The 8,067-nt window shown below is 47.6% G+C and overlaps 1 protein-coding gene across 2 annotated transcripts in view; it reads left to right on the top strand.

Annotated features, from left to right (window-relative positions):
• Window positions 1-479: 479 nt before the first annotated feature.
• LOC119393665 (cholinesterase) overlaps window positions 480-8,067 on the top strand; it is a 92,344-nt gene continuing 84,756 nt past the window's right edge. Inside the window, exon 1 of one of the 2 annotated variants that reach the window (XM_037660780.2) lies at window positions 480-731. The gene's annotated coding sequence lies outside the window, so the exon portion shown is untranslated. Of the gene's footprint in view, window positions 732-1,909; window positions 2,211-8,067 lie in introns of those variants that run through there. The other variant, XM_037660781.2, reaches the window with a different exon arrangement.

Genomic DNA, 8,067 nt, shown 5'->3' with positions numbered 1-8,067 from the left:
GCCGCAAAAACCGCCTCTCGGAGTGTGAACATACATCACCAAACATCTTGTACTACTAACGTCGCCCGTGACAGCTGCTTGTTTTTCATTTCCCTCTTACCGTTCTTTCCTTTCTCTCCCTTTCACCTTTCCCTCTCTTTCCTGCTCCCTGTCACGTCAAAGCCAAAGCCCTGTCACCGCAACATGTAAGTTTTCGTTTTCTTTCTCCTTTCGCTCCTTGCCAGCCTGTCCACCCATAATGTCAAGAGAAGGGGTCACGCGAGAGTGTTTAAAGCCAAGTACTCATTCCTCTTTCCTCCTGTGTTGCTTGTTTGTTCCTTCTTCATAAGCTGACTTCAGTGGTTCCGTGACGAAGTCGGCAACCTTCGCCTCTGGGAGACTGAACGGCGAATACCAGCCCTTCCCTACTGCGCGCTTGTTTCAACTTGTTGCTCTTATTTCTTTAAGCCACGGGGTCCAACCACGGCCGTTCGGTGCAAGGTCACCGGAGGCTGTCTTAGACTCGCTGTAGCCCTCGTCTGTGGTGTGTGGGGAATCGGGACAGCTGTCGGGGGGATCGCCACGCCGCCCCACGCCGCGCCGCTCAGTCTTCGACGACCGCGGGTCTGCAGCTCTCAGGCAACGAAGAAATACTTTACCAAGAAAAAAAACATTGGCAGCAACGTCTCGAAATGGTGCGTCCTCGGCGAGTCTGAAAAGAAGCTCTGCAACTCTCGGAAAACAGCATTTCTGTGAGTGCCTGCTTCTTGAAAGTGCCACGTGTGTCGCTGATAGGAACTCTTTGATTTACTTAGCATAATCCTAACTGCGACCACTAGCGTTGTTTACTTTGGTCGTGCAGTTGTTAGCGGTGCTGTCTGGGTAACTTAGCTGGGGTGAAAGGCTTGAAAGCGTGTACCTTCGAGGAAGCAATGCTTCAGCGCATTACATGCAAAGCTACTGTAAGAACGTCGTTGTGAAAAAGTCGTCAGTATACTCACAATCTTGTGGTTCAAGAGCAACGACGACTTTCACTGCTCAGTCGATTGTGGCATAAACTATCTAAGCATCTGACATCATCACGATACATTTTATATCAGGTTGTGAACGCAGCAGTGGCAGACATTTACAACAGAGCCCCTTTATATCACTCGAAACAATACCTATGAGTCTTCGACCAGAGTATTCTGAAACCCCTGTCCTTATCGGCATAGCACATTCATTTACGCATGTAGAATGACAACTCGGTTTCACCGAGGACAGCATGTTAAGACAACACTACATGCGATTACCCTGTGCTATAGAAGTTCCATTATAGCTTTGGATGTAAAACACCTCCTAAGTAAAAAGCAAGACGATATCACGGAGCTAGCTCCGTTCTATCGAAAGACGTGCGAAAAATTGTCTCAGCTTAGCCGCGTCAATAGTCGCTTCGATAAAAAAAAAAAAAACGCACGGCTCGCTCTGTATCATGTGCAATTTCGCTTGTCAAAAAATACATCTCGAACTCACTGAACAGTGCCTGTCGTGAAGTTTCTAGTGCGTCAATGTACACTGCAACAGCGCGTGAAGGAATTTCCCGACTATCGCTAACGAGCTCGCTCCTAGCTCCTTCCGAGCTTGTACGCTGCGTACGCGCGTGCACATGCGCGGACGTTTCCGCCGACAACGTGCACGTGCCTTGCTCAGAAACGTCTTTGACATCTTGTCGCAGCAAATAAAGAAAAGCGAGCTGCCGGAATTTCGATAAAAGTTACTCTTGAGTCGAGACGCTGACAACTGAACGCAGTGAGCGTTACTGAGCCGTCGGAGATTTCTTTGTTTTCTTTACAGCCGCCATACAATCGATGCATTGACGGTTCTGCATTGCAACGCGTCAGAACCGTGCGGACATCCTGAGCCGCTGAAAGCGCTGCTTGCTACTCTGCAAGGACTGCAAGAAGTGCTTTCAGTCCTTGTCTGCGCGTCCTTGCTAAGTCTGCAAGGACGTCGACTGCTTGTATTATCAGTGTGCAAGCGGTGCCTGCGCTAAGCACTACTTTAGTCCGTACGAGGAGTCCTAAGCGCTAATGCAAATGCGCAGTACGTACCGTTCTTCTTCAATATTACACGTAATATGACCCAGCGACCACCTATCTGGGCCAGCGATTTGTCCATCTTCGGTCGGTGCTTCCTGGAATAACACGGCCGGAAACAAAGTGTCGTCCAACACGGTCTGTTACGTCCCCCATGTATGTACGCCTTCCTTTTCAACCTAAACTGAACACGTCGTGTCCGCATGCTGTAGAGAGATACAGCTTCGTTTTGTGCTGCTCAAGGTATTGCAGAGATTTTGCTGTGAAAGCCACTACAGGTTACAAGGCTGGTAAGAGACGTGATTCACCACGATCCTCTATAGATAGAAAAGCGTCGAAGGTATCATATGTTTTGGTGACTTGGCCTATTTCTCTCTAGCATCGGCAAAACAAAAAAAAAGAACAGCAAAACGAATTATCGCGGCATGGCCTTTCCTTGCGCGAAAGTAAAAAGGATAAAAAAAGTCCGTTCTGACGCACTGTGAACGGGAGCCTTTTGGTGTCATTGTTTGCCCACGCAGCGCCGCTAACAGTATCCACATGATTGCCCAGCGCAAACTGAACGAGGACAGATTGAGGATAGCAAACAACACAGGCGCTGACTTCGATCAATCGTTATTGGCGAAACCGCCAGAAATATACACACGAGACAAGAGCATGGCGCGTGTAGAACCTGTACCTGGCATCACACAGACTATAGCATCACAGCCAGATACACAATTTTGTTTTTGGTGAGGAACATTGATGGGACGCGGATACAAATGTCACCCAGCTGCTGTATTTCATGAGCTTTTGTGATTTCACGGCTGAGTTGCTCCCGGTGTTTGGAAACAATGATGCAGTTTTCAAAATCCGGTTCACGACCGCAGTCTCTGCAAGAAGACTATAAACAGCCGTGTTAACATGCTAAAAATGCTCTTTCAGTCGATCGTTCGGGCCAGGGGCGTAGCCAGGGAAAGGGGGGTGGGGGTGTGTATATATGTGTATATATGCACGCACACATACAAGCGCACGCACGAACATTAGAAAAAAAGGATGGTTGACCCCCCCCCCCCCCCGAAAAAAATTTCTGGCTACGCTTCTGGTTCAGGCATCTGCCCGTTTGGCCAATGTACGTCTTTCCGCAAGTCACGGGGGTCAAATAAACAGCACCAACTGCGCATGCTACAAACTTCCTTCTATGTTTAGTTGTGCAAATGTTCCGTTGTGTGGCTTGAGCATTCGCATGATTACAGAGCATTGATAAATACTTCGGAGCAGAAAACAACAACAACCTTGAGATCTCCTTTATCCCCCGTCGTCTTCAATCTGTGTGAAATCTTGTGAAAGTAAGGGAGCATCGTCACTAGACCATCGGCACTGGCGACCTTGCTTGTTGGGACTTTGCCTCCCTGATGTCGCCAGTGCCACTGAGCGAGTCACCGTGCTCCAGTGCTTACACAAGATTTCACACAGACTGAAGAGAGAGTGTGGAGGAGATCTCAAGGTTGTTCTTTTCCTTCTGCTTCGAAGAAACTATCAGCGTTCTTTAGTCGTGTGAATGTTTAAAGGGGCCCTGCAACACTTTTCCAAGTAGTCATGAAGTGGCTTCACTGAAGGAGCCTATTGCCTCACGAATCGACCACCGCAAAAATTATTAGAATCCGTCCAGTACGAGCGGAGTTACAAAGATTTGTCGCACGCTGTAATTGCTTTCTCTCTCCTCTCGACCCGACGAATGCGTTGGAAATTAACACGCGCGCCTCGTGACCTTGAGCCCTTTATTTTTCTGCGAACACGCGGCGTACTTTCAAAGCGCGCGCGCGGGCAAGTGGTGGCCTCCCGCGGCGGCCGTAGTGACTACCGAGTGCGCCATGTTCAAATCAGCAAATGGCGTGGAACTTTAGTCAATGACGCAGCGATTTTGAGTAAATAGCGTCATTTGTCGAGAGAAGAGGAAGCGATTTTTAGCTGACTTTTAGAATTAATTGTAAATTCCAGGTCGCGTGCTGCGCTATGGTGTTTGGCTCGCGTGTTCTCGGGAGCCGAGACTACCAATCGGCAGCGTTTTCTCACACTGTTGAAAAAGTGTTGCAGGACGCCTTTAAGCCACGCAAAGGAACATTCATCGCGAAAAATCACGATGGATACGAATGATCCGTCTGAGCCAGATTCGAACGCAGGCCCACTGCGTGGTAAGAAGGTGTTTTACCACCGAGCCATGCCAGCGCTTGAAAATGTACTGAAAAAAAAAAACGACACAGGCGTGTAGCAGTGCGACGAGTCACGTTAACACATGCAATATTGCTTCGCAAACGCGTGGAGTCGCACCACGTGTTACAGCATGTGAATTGCCCAACGAGGCGGTGGTTTAAAGGCCAACCCATGACAACGCGCTCAGCGATGATTAATCATCATCTTCAGCTTTAGAATCAACAAAGTGTGCAGCTTCGTAGCTGCACGTGTTGCTGTACGACGCGTAGTGAGTACTTCGTGAATTCGCAAAATATTGAATTATTGGTTAGTGGCATTTCGCAACGGCACTTGCAATGAGCACGCATTCAAGGAGAGTTTAGAACGGCTAATGTCACGCACACATACGTTCCTTTCCTCGCGGAACGTTTGAGTTTTCCACCGACGTGCAAAACCTGGCTAGCCAATGAGACGGCGATGCAAACGGGGCCCGATCACGCTATCGCGCTCTACTCATGAGGGTAGCTCAAGCGTCCTCCAAGTTTTTCTATGTCGCTTCCGTATACGACCTGCTAGGTGAGTAGAGTGGGAAACCTGAGACGTTCAGCTCTAATACCAATGCTTTTTTTTTTGTCGTACTTATCACGACGAAGCGCGGTCACTTCGGAGGCATGGGATTTTTCTTTTTGCGAATAATGAGCGCAAGGATGAATGGTGACGCAACCTGTGCATGCATCCTTGGAGGGCACGAAGGGCAGGCTGGGGTAACGATGAATATGACGACGTCTTATTTTGCACCGCGCAAAAAATAGGTGTTCTTGAAATTGAGACGGCGGTTACCGGCTTGACGACGTCTGAATGAAATGGTTCAAAAATGGACGAATCGCCATAGGATACCAACCTTTACACTTATTTGGTTTCTGTATGTTCAAATCTGCGTGCTAAATGTCGAGTCAGTATAGGCGTTGCATCGTTTCAACGCATATAGTTCTGTAAAAACGGATCCTATACAATGTGGCTGCACGTACATCAAGTATCATTTTCTAATGCATCCAGCTTAGTGCATTTCTATCCAACATTTCTCACAGATTCATTGGCGCATCTGTACAAAAACAACTTGCAAAGGACCAGTGCTAAAGCTAGGGTCCTCCACATAAAAATATATGGGCACGATTTAAATATGTATTCGCTAGAAACAAAGAAATAGAAGACAGACAGAAAATGGGCGTGGATGCCGACGCGGATGTGACCACCCACGCATAGACGTAAATTTGGAATATCCAAGCGCTTCCGGTATAATCCAAGGCGGAATATCCAAGGTAAACAGGAAAGTTTGACGGTTTTGACAGTCATGGTCATGCGCTAAGATAATACAGCCTGTATAATCCTAGCAGCCCCAAACAATTACAGTAACTCGAGTCACGATGAAGCTTTTGTAATGATATATCACTTATTCTTAAGAGAAACGAAGCAACGTTCAATGTGAAAACGTACCATGCGCTTTTTCCTGAAAAGAATGTGACGATGAGAATCAAATTCACCCCTACTGAAATGAACGCGGGATTATATTGGGAATCGGCTTTTGAAGCCACGTCGTGCGTCAAATAATGCGAAGTCGCTCTGTGTTTTGTTTCAACGCGTTCTACTTCAAAAATAAGTCCGCATTTCCACAACCAGCCTTCAGAAATTGTACGGGAAATTACGAAGTGATGTATTATTATTCCATAGCCAAGGAGAGGATAAAAAAAATGGGTACCGTATATTCGAACAGCTTCAATCAAGAACTTATATATCGCTGAACTCAATCTGTCAAAAACGCTGAAATCAATGCCCGCCGCCACGTGCCTTTCAAAACGGCACGCGCTTGCACTGTGGAAATTTTATGGGACGTTTCCAGCAGTGCTTGTGCTATCGTGGAGCAGCAGGATTGGACCCCGTCGCGCTGTTCAGTGAAGCGTCTACTGAGTGCTGCAGAAAATCAGGTGCCCAAAATTTCTTCAATTATAGAAGGCGCTACACTTTACATAGATGTGTGAACTTTTACATCGTGAGCTAGACAGCCTGCGCTAAAACAAATGCTTTAAAAGGTGTGTGTTCTTTGGTAGCTATGAGCAAACAGGATATTTCAAAACCGTCGCACGCATTCGCAACGAAGCCTTCCGCCACTCAGCGATAAAAACTTGGAGGACGCTTAAGCGTCGCCTTGGTGAGTAGAACGTGATAGCCTAACCGGATCCTGTTCGCATCGATTTCTCAACCGCTAGCCTTGCTTATTGCTTCTCGGTGGACACCTAAACCGTGCCTCAAATAAAGGAACGTCTGTGCGCCTGTAAAGTGGCCCTTTCAAACAATCCCAGAATGACTCCTGCAAATAGAGTAGAGTAGGGTAGAGTATAGAGCCGTGTATCCATGGGAAGAAGGAAGAATCATTACGTAGTGGGTACTGCAAGTGAAGTCGCGAACGCGAACCTACGCAGCTGCTCACTTTGCTGATGTTTTTTCTGATGATGATGATTAAACATGTCTGAGTGCGTTGTAATGGGTGGGCCTTTAGAACACCCACTCGTTGCGCGATTCCCATGTTCTGACGCCTGGCGCGATTCTACGCTTCTGCCACGCCATGCGTTAAGGAGACTCCTCCCACTACAAGACATTCATATAGTGCTTTTTCGAAGCTCTTCCAAGCAATGGCGTGACTCTGTGGCGGAACACCTGCTTGTCACGCGGAAGGCCCGGGTTCGATTCTCACTCGAACCAAAGATTTTCATTATTTGTTTGATTTGCACCTTTCTCGATTTTTCAGTCGCGGAAAACGCAGATTTTTCGCCCAGAACCAACGACGCCGACACCGGAATTTCTGCCAAACGAGCAATTTAATGCTATCGCGTTAAAAACTTGAATGAGCTTAAGCTTCGCCTTCTATAACGGAACTCGACAGAGTAATCAGGCCCCGTTCGCATCGCCTATTCATATGCTTCGCTTCCAGGTGAACGCCTCAGCCATGCCGCGAGGAAACGAACGTGTGTACGCGTATCACTGGCCGTTTTTAAACTGCAGTTATAGAATGCCTACTGGAAGTACAGTTGCGAACAGCCCATTACGCGACATATCATTTTGCGGAGCAGCGAGGTGCCCACTACGCATCTGTAAAACAACACGCTGATGTACACAGCTGCACACTTAATTGACGATGTGGCTGATGATGATGACCAACAATGCCTGAGCGCTCTGTAATGGGTGGGCCTTTAGACCAGCCGTTCGTTGCGCATCAAATGATCTGTGACGCTTGGTGCGATTCAACGCTTCTGCCACGCAATAATACATGTGTTAACGCAGCTCCTCGCACAAGTCGCCTGTACACCGTTTTTTTTTTTTGTTAACACGAAAGTGTTTTATGCCGGGGTCCACCACGGCTCCACTGACGTATTTCCGTCACGGATATGACGTTGTAAAATATAATGACTAACAGTGGGCAAAGAAAAAACGCCAGGCCTGCGCTGAAACCCCAGCACAGTCACAGCGAAAGCTGGAAGAGCGGCGTTTCTAGAGCCCCTTGTAAGCTCTCTTGGGGCTACAATACAAGTACACTAGAAAGGTACCCACTACGCCATAAATCACAATTTTTGTGAAGTTGGGAAGCACCTACTAAGCCATTATTCGCCATTCTGCGGAGAAGTGAGGCACTAGCTGCACGTCTGTAAGGCATTATGTTCACTTTGTTGACGCGACGACTGATGACGATGAAGAATTATGGCTCAGCCCTTATAATGGGTTGCAAGTTTTAAACGGCCCACCAGTTATGTAATTTGCATTGGGTGACGCCCGGTCGCTATTTCTCTCT

This window comes from Rhipicephalus sanguineus, chromosome 5 (genome assembly GCF_013339695.2).
Source record: "Rhipicephalus sanguineus isolate Rsan-2018 chromosome 5, BIME_Rsan_1.4, whole genome shotgun sequence".
Taxonomy (NCBI): domain Eukaryota; kingdom Metazoa; phylum Arthropoda; class Arachnida; order Ixodida; family Ixodidae; genus Rhipicephalus; species Rhipicephalus sanguineus.
The sequence above is the reverse complement of the archived record's forward strand: the minus strand, read 5'-3'. Positions and strand labels throughout refer to the sequence as shown.